Here is an 8,878-nt window from a genome sequence, read left to right on the forward strand (position 1 = left end):
CTGCTGATTTCCCCACAAGTAACTGTTCCCAGTCTACCTTGGCTAGATCCTGCATTATTTTACTAAAATCCACTCTCCCCCAATCCAAAAAATTTTTTGTCTATTTCTTTGTCCATAACAAACTTAAACTGTACCTTGTTGTGGTCGTTATCACTAAAATGCTCCGCCACCACCACCTCAGCCACTTGTCCGGCTTCATTCCCCAGAATTAGGTCCAGCAATGCATCGTCCCTTGTTGGACCCTCTACGTATTGACCTAAAAAGTTCTCCTGTACATATTTCAAGAAATCCACTCCATCCAAGCCCTTAACACTATGTCTATCCCAATTAATGTTGGGAAAGTTGAAATCACCTAATATAATTACCCTATTGTTCTTGTTTTTACACACCTCCACAAATTGTGCACATATTTGCACCTCAATTTTGACTATCTAGGGCTTCATAATAAACACTGAACAATGTGGCTGCCACTTTTTATTCCTAATGTCTACTCACAAGGCGTTATTCGATGCTCCCTCCAAGATATCATCTCTCCTTACTGCAGTAACTGACTTAACTAATAATGCAATGCCCCCTCCTCTTTTACCCCCTTTCCTGTCTCACCTGAAGATTCCACCGGAATGTTGAGCTGCCAATCCTGCCCCTCCCTCAACCATGTCTCAGTGATGGCTACTATATCACAATTCCATGTGTCAATCCTCGCCCTTAACTCATCTGTTTTACCTGTAATACTCCTGGCATTAAAGTAGAGGCCATCCAGCCTTGCCTAAATTCCTTGAAACTTAATGCAGCTGTACTCCCTCTGACTTGATTGTTTTACTGTATTATAATGTGTCTCTATTCTGCTAACATTCTGTGTCCCCTCCCCCTGCTGAATTAGTTTAAACTCCTCCCCACAGCACTAGCAAACCTGCCTACAAGGATGTTAGTCCTCCTCTGGTTCAGATGTAGACCATCCCGTTTGTACAGGTCCCACCTTCTCCAGAAACAGTCCCAGTACCGGACCATACTGGCTGACTTTCACTTCTGCAAGGTGCCAAATTACTGCTTTGCTGCTGTTTTTCATCATCTTGCATATCAATTAACCATTTTGCATTCTGAGTAAGCAGCTGCCATCTGTAGCTCAAGACTGCTGAAAGTCCCTGCAGGAACTGCTCTCTGTACTCTCCCCTGTGGTTGTCGTAATTATATGGTTTCATCTAGTGTGTAATGTACCTTTAAGAATAATATCTGTTAGGCAAGGTCACATGATCTGTAGTAACCAATAAGAGAGTAGCGTGGGTTACCTCAGCAGTCAGTGTAGAGTTAGATTTGAAAGCACACGTGTAGTTGCTACTGAGTATATTGTAAATAAACTTAAAGTTTCCACCAAAGAAGTGCATGCAGATCAACTCATTGACTGTACAACTTGGCCACCTACAACAGTGGCAGTCTCAGCATTGGAGGAATAGGCTGTTATTCTCTTTCCAAGCTCTGTTGTATTCCAACAGCATGTCAATGGAAACAATTTGTACCCATGCTTCACTACACCCTCCCCGCAGTTAAGTTGATCTTTAAATTTTTTTCTAAACTTTTGATCCTAGTCTCCTGCCTTCTTACTTGCTGATGTTCAAATCAGTGAATCACTCTGGCTTCAGGCTGCATCTCAGCAATGCTGCCAGGGTAAATGGACGTGAGCTGACTAATCGAACCACGGGAAACTCAGTTAATTCCAAAGTGATAAAATCAATGAGGTCAATCGCACTTTCTCCACACCATTGAGAAGAAAATGGGATGAAAGGAGCATAAAATAAGGCAATGCATGCTAGGGCCTGTCCAGTTTCAATTTATAAGAACAGCATTTCACCCATTGTGGGGTGAAAGCCTGGTGTGAAGGGAATACGCTCCAATTTGCAGGTTTGACAATGTTTACTGAAAGGCGTCATGCAAGAGGTAGCAGAGGCAGTATCACATATATATAAAAATTCATCAGAAAAGGGAACAGCATCAGAGAATTGGATAATGTGATTCCTCTATTTAAAAAGAGTGATTAAAAAAAAGTCAAGGTTAATGAGCTTAAGGCCAGTGTTAGGAAAGACGATGGTTTCCTTACTCAAAGATGTAATCAAAAAGATCTAGAATTTTCCAGCCCTGTTGGCGTTGGGCATCATGGCAGGCAGGTGGTGAGGGGGGGGGTCAATGTGGCAAGAAGGCCAAAAATCAGCTTTACGCTGTTGTGAAACCAATTTGTGATTGTCCGCTCCGTGTTCCCCACTGCTACACAGCGGGAACATCATTTTAATACATTTACATCTAATTATGAGCCCTGCTCGCCAGAATCATCCCCCCACATCAAATTTACCGCCCACGTCGGCGTGACTTCAGAATGGCTTGGTTCACGTCTGCCTTTGAAATGAGTGCACCTGCTGACCTGAATTTCGAGGGGAACTCGGAGGTGAGAGTGCACAACCCTGCACAGCACTCACGGGCATCGCCTGTGGGACATCGAGGAAGAGGTACCGCACATTCACCGTGGGGGTTGGAGGGGGTGGGGAACAGGCAAGTCGCTTTCTCCCGGCTGCCTTTCAGCTGGGGCAAGGGCTCCAGTGTGGGTCAGACTGGAGTGGCGGTGGGGCAAGGCAGCACAGACTGCAGGAAATACTCTTGTGGGGGGGGTTGATGTGAGGGAAAGCTTGGCAAAAGTGAACGTCCTTCCACAGCTGAGACCGTTCAGCTGCAGCTCCATTGACGCGCTTGGAGTTGGGCCTCTGAGGCTTTTCTGCCCAATCAAGCAACACAAAAGCATGAAAGAGCCACCAAATGCTCCAGAACCTTTCACCCCTCAGGCACAGGCTTCAAATTAATGTACGTTTCAGGGGACAGCAGAGAAATTGGCCGACTGGGTAAGTTATACAATCCCCTTGTGAAAGGTGGTCATGGCGCAGTCACTGCTGGAGGTGCTCACAACCCTTTGCAATGCCTTTATTCAGTTTTGGACCAGTATCCCCCATGGTTCAAGCTAACAGTGCAGCCTTGCAGTGCGGGTTAGGAGAATGCCTGTACCTGAGCTGAGAGCACAGCCTGCAGTCCAATGGGCAAAGCTGCCGCCAATCCTTGGGTGGAGTGGAGCAGAGGGGGGTGGGGTTTCGGACAGCCAATGAGCGCACTACACACTGGTCATCCAAGCCGGGATCAGCACTCTCCTGCATGCGTGAAGGGGTCTTCTGACTTAACCAAGAGAGGCTCTTAGTACACCCATGCTAACCCACATGTCTCTCTCTTTGATCCTGCAGGAGGAGAGCATTAAGGACATGGAGTCTGGTGATTTGCAGTATGTCTCATGGTTTACAGAGAGCAGAGAAGAAGAAGAGAGCAGCAGAGGTGTCTGGATCGGTAAAGGGAGGAGCACCTCCCTCAAGATGAAGAGGTGGCAGGGCCTGCTGTGCACGCAGCTGAAAATCCACAGAGAGCTGTCGCTCGTAGGCACCTCACTAGACCCAGGATCTATAGACAGCGCTTGTCATTCCTGTAGATGACTGTGAACCAGTGTCGCTGAAGACTTTGCAAGTCTAGGGAACTGGTTGGTCACATATGCCACCTGCTGCAGGATTTGGTGCCAGGGGGACATGGAGGGCACCCACTGCCAGTGGCTGTGAAAGTGACTGTGGCACTCAATTTTTATGCCAGTGGTTCCTTCCAGGTCTCCACAGGTGACCTGTGCGGGATCTCGCAACCTCCACACACAAGAGTATGCAGCAGGTCACGGACACCAGCTTCATGGAGGCACAAAACTTTGTGCATTTTGCCCGAGATCAGGAAAGCAGGAAACAAGAGCACTGGGACTTGCCCAGGTCTCTGTGATGCCTGCCCACAACATTCTGGCAGCAATGATAAGCACCATCGAGGTGCATGAATCACTAATGTGTCCAGTGAGTGTGAGGCCGGACCATCACTTTGGTCTGAAGGTTAAAAGGACCTGGACTGAGAAACCTGCCTTTATCTTGTGCAGGAGATAAGGTTTCACATCTGAGTGACATCATCATAACAAGGAGCCATAGGCAAGGAGACATTCTTGGGTGTTTATTTACAATATGAACATTGTGTACAAGTGATTAACACCCATGCCCAGCCTGTAGAACGACACCTTCTTAACCTTCCTAGTCCTGCCACTTGGTCTTGATGCTCTCCGGAAGTCCCTACCGCTGCCTGCTGTGGATCAGGCAGTACGATGTGCTCACCAGATGTGACTCCGAGGCCACTGTAGAACTAGGTCCCACTGAGGTGTCTGTCTCTATGCTGGTGGAGGGTGTGGGTGACACTGTGATGGGTCTTCAATTAGGCTGTCATTAGATTCTTCTTCTGAGGAGTCCTTGGGACTAGAGTCGAGGACCAGGCTCATGGACCCCTCAGCTGCTTCCCAGATGTGCCTGTGAAAGAAGGAGAGATAATTAATGCCTGGAAGGGGACTGCAGAACAGGGGAACTCACTCACAGCATGGCTGTCTGCTGGGTGTTGCACTGCTGGATCCTCACTTGGCTGAGCACCACCGACCTCACCGTCAGCACAGGAATGGCCCAGAACCTTGCCGGCCAGCTGGATGACTCTATTCTCAAAGCCTGTGAGGACCTTGGTGTCAGGCATTCGTTCACCGGTCTGCGATCTCTCCCTTTTTGTTGTGTGCCAGCTTGACCTGCATGAATACAGATGGAGAGAGTGTAAGCAGGACGCTTGCCAGGGCAGATGATAAGGATGTGTGGTGTGTGTGGGTGGTGAGTGATGCCATGGATGCGCTGAGGACAATGACGGTGTGTGTAAGAGAATGAATGGTGATGTCCCTTGAACTGGCAGTGAGTGAGATCCCTGTGATGTCTGAGTTGAGAATGATGAGAAGAGTGACTTACCCTGGCAGAGCGAAGGAGATCATTCCCCTCTTTCGGCACTGGGTGGCTGCCCTCTTTTGCAGGGCATTGGTGCTGACCACCACTACCACTACCTCCCATGCTGGATTTGTCACCTTACTTGCTGGTCTTCGCCCAGAACAAGGGTAGAGCACTTTGCGACAGGACTTCCCTGCATCCGGTAGATGCCCTAGGGAGGTGTCACTAATTTTGGGGACAGTATGTTTCCTCCCTTAGGCAGCCATGACTTTCCCACAGTTTCCGATGCCTTAGAGAGAGTTAGCTCTGTGTGGGGGGCACCCTTTAAATATGGTGCCCGGATTACTGAAGGCCTCAGGTGATGGAAGTGCTGGTGAATCAGAGGCTGCCTTGCCAACGATCCAGCCTATTTCATGGAAATGCATCATTAATGAGGCAGGATGCGCTGTGAATGGGACGATATGGTGTGAAAACCCATCATTGTGGCCGGTATGTAAAACATCCTGTTTCCCACCTACTTCTGCATTTTGTGCAAATCTGGGACAAATTCTGCCCTATGTATTTGGAAAAGGGAGCTCATACAAGACCAATATTATTGAATTCTTTATAGGAGTAACAGAGAGGGTAGGTAAGGGTAATGTAGTAGATTCAATGTATTTGTATTTTCAAAAGGCCTTCAATAAGATAATGCATAACAAACTTATGACTAAGGTCAGAACATATGCGGCCAAGGGACAAGTTGCAGTAGCAAGAAAACAGACAAGAACACAAGAGATAGGAGCAGAGTGGACTGCAAGGTCTGTCGAAGCATTTGCTGCAATCTTCAGCCAGAATTGTCCATTGGATGATCCATCTTGGCCTCCTCTGGAGGTCCCCAGCATCACAGATGCCAGTCTTCAGCCAATTCAATTCACTCCACATGATATCAAGAAACAGCTGAAGGCACTGGAGAGTGCAAAGTCTCTGGGTCCTGACAATATTTCAGCAATATGACTGAAGACTTGTGCTCCGGAACTTGCCGCGCCCCTAGCCAAGCTGTTCCAGTACAGCTACAACACTGGCATCTACCCGGCAATGTGGAAAATTGCCCAGGTATGTCCTGTACACAAAAAGCTTGAAAAATCCAACCTGGCCAATTACCGCCCATACATTCTACTCTCGATCATCAGTAAAGTAATGGAAGGGGTCATCAACAGTGCTATCAAGCAGCACTTGCTTAGCAATAACCTGCTCACTGATGCTCATTTTGGGTTCTACCAGGGCCACTCAGCTCCTGACCTCATTACAGCCTTGGTTCAAACATGGGCAAAAGAGCTGAAGTCCCGACGTGAGGTGAGTGTGACTGCCCTTGACATCAAGGCCGCATTTGACTGAATGTGACATCAAGGAGCCCTAGCAAAACTGGAGTCAATGGGAATCAGGGGGAAAACTCTCCACTGGTTGGAGTCATACCTAGCACAAAGGAAGATGGTTGTGGTTGTTGGAGGTCAATCATCTCAGCTCCAGGACATCACTGGAGGGGTTCTTCAGGATAGTGTCCTCAGCTCAACCATCTTCAGCTGCTTCATCAATGACCTTCCTTCCATCATAAGGTCAGAAGTGGGGATGTTCGCTGATGATTGCACAATGTTCAGCACCATTCACGACTCCTCAGATACTGAAGCAGCCCATGTCCAAATGCAGCAAGACTTGGACAACATCCAGGCTTGTGCTGACAAGTAACATTCACACCACACAAGTGTCAGTTAATGATCATTCCAACAAGAGAGAATATAACCATCACCCCTTGACACTCGATGGCATTACCAACACTGAATCTCCCCTATCAACATCCTGGGGGTTAACTGAAACTGAACTGAAATAGCCATATAAATACTGTGGCTACAAGAGCAGGTCAGAGGCTAGGAATTGTGCGATGAGTAACTCACCTCCTGACTCCCAAAAGCCTGTCTACCATCTACAAGGCACAAGTCAGGAGTGTGAAGGAATACTGTCCACTTGCCTGGATGAGGGCAGCTCCCACAACACTTAAGAAGCTTGACACCATTCAGGCCAAAGCAGCCTGAATGACTGGCACCACAACTGTAAACATTCACTACCTCCACCACCAATGCACAGTAGCAGCAGTGTGTACCACCTACAAGATGGGCCGCAGGAATTCACCAAGGGTCCTTCAACAGCACCTTCCAAACCCATGACCACTACCATCTAGAAGGACCAGGGCAGCAGCTAGATGGGAACACCACCATCCGGAAGTTCCCCTCCAAGTCACTCATCATCCTGACTTAGAAATATATAACGGCAATATATCTCTAAGTTAAAATGATGAGTGAATTGGAGGGGAACTTCCAGGGAGTGGTGTTCCCATCTATCTGCTGCCCTCACCCTTCTAGATGGTAGTGGTCGTGGGTTTGGAAGGTGCTGTTGATGGAGCCTTCACTGTTGCTGGGTTAAAGTCCTGGAACTCCCTTCCTAAGAGCGCTGTCGGGGAACATACACCACATGGACTGCAGCGGTTCAAGAAGGCAGCTCACCACCACCTTCTCAAAGGCAACTGGGGATGGGCAATAAATGCTGACCCAGCCAGTGAAGCCCACATCCTGTAAATGAATAAAAAGTAATTGAGGCTTGGATCAGGATCCACTGTGATATCCTCAAGGCTTGAATAACCTGAGAATAATCACGAGGATAAATTCATCCAATCTGCACTCCCAGCAAAAAAATAACTTCTGAAGGGAGCGTGGGCCGGAGAATCGATTTTCTTAAAACCTTGTCTCTGACTAAGATGTCATTTGGGCTTGGCACATAGTGTAGGATTATGACATTGGTGAACTTTATTTTACCTTTTCAAGCACACTCGTGAAGAATGGAAGCAGAACACACTATGAGGCAGCTGTTTCATAATTGGACAGAAGAAAACTGGAGATGAGAGATAAGTCAATATAAACAGAAGAAAATTGACAGACAAGAACATAACTTGCATTTATACAGCAAATATAATACAGCAAACCTAATGCAGCAAATATAATGCAGTATGTTCCAAGGCACTTCACAGGAATATTATCAAACAAAATTTGACACAAAGTCAAACAAGCAGATATTAGGATGGGTGACCAAAAGCTTTGTCAAAGCCGTGGGTTTAAAGGAGTATCTTAAAAGAGGAAAAAGATGTAACTTGACAGAATGGCTTACAGAGGGAATTCCAGAGCATAGGGCTAGTCAGCTGTAGGGCTTGTCACCAATAGTGGAGTAATGAAAACTGGAGATGCACCAGAGGCCAGAATTGGAGGAGTGCAGAGATCTTGGGAAGGTTGTAAGGCTGTGGAGGTTACAGAAATTGGAACAGAAATAGACTTATATACCCATCCAGCCTCTCCCATATAACTGTGATGCCTTGTCCCTCATTATTACTTGCAGTCCCTGTGCTAGTCAAGAAAGCCAAGGAAAGGTCAAGGATAGAACTGGAGCCAATCTTTACACACTTTTGTAAGCATTTATTTACAGAATTACACAATACGAGCATGAACCTCCTAACCCAACAACTGCAGTTTCAGTCTGTGTCATTAGTCGTACAAGTGAATTTGCAGTTAATGTCCATCACCTGTATACAATAAACACAATTAATATACAATTAACACTCACACTCCAGCAAAAAGCTATGTAATAATGAAATTAAATGAAATTTTATGCATCTCATAGCCTTGTTGCATGGACTCCTTCAAACCGCACACTGTCAACTAAGATAAAACAAAGAAAAACATCCTTTAAATGAGGCAAAGGCTGAATTTGAAAATTACACTAAACTATTCAGAAAGCCATCATTAACATCAGGCATAAAAATGAACGCTTAGAGAAAAGTGATATACAGTTATAAGCACATCACAATCAGTAAACATCATCTTTTATGGAAAAATAGTGAAATGATTGAAGCAGATGGTGGTTGAGAAACTTCCTGATTGCAGTTAAGAACTTTGAAAATAGCACTCAGGGGCAGTATGAAGAGTTGGTGATGCCCCCATTGT

General features: G+C 46.5%; 1 long non-coding RNA gene across 1 annotated transcript in view; it reads left to right on the plus strand.

Moving 5' to 3' along the window:
- Positions 1-7,766, plus strand: part of LOC121289752 — a 30,278-nt gene extending 22,512 nt beyond the window's left edge. The window contains exon 3 of the long non-coding RNA XR_005945639.1: positions 7,709-7,766. This is a non-coding gene — a long non-coding RNA (uncharacterized LOC121289752). The remainder of the gene's footprint in view (positions 1-7,708) is intronic.
- Positions 7,767-8,878: the final 1,112 nt, after the last annotated feature.

The sequence above is a fragment of the Carcharodon carcharias genome, chromosome 17 (genome assembly GCF_017639515.1).
Source record: "Carcharodon carcharias isolate sCarCar2 chromosome 17, sCarCar2.pri, whole genome shotgun sequence".
NCBI classification, from domain to species: Eukaryota; Metazoa; Chordata; class Chondrichthyes; order Lamniformes; family Lamnidae; genus Carcharodon; species Carcharodon carcharias.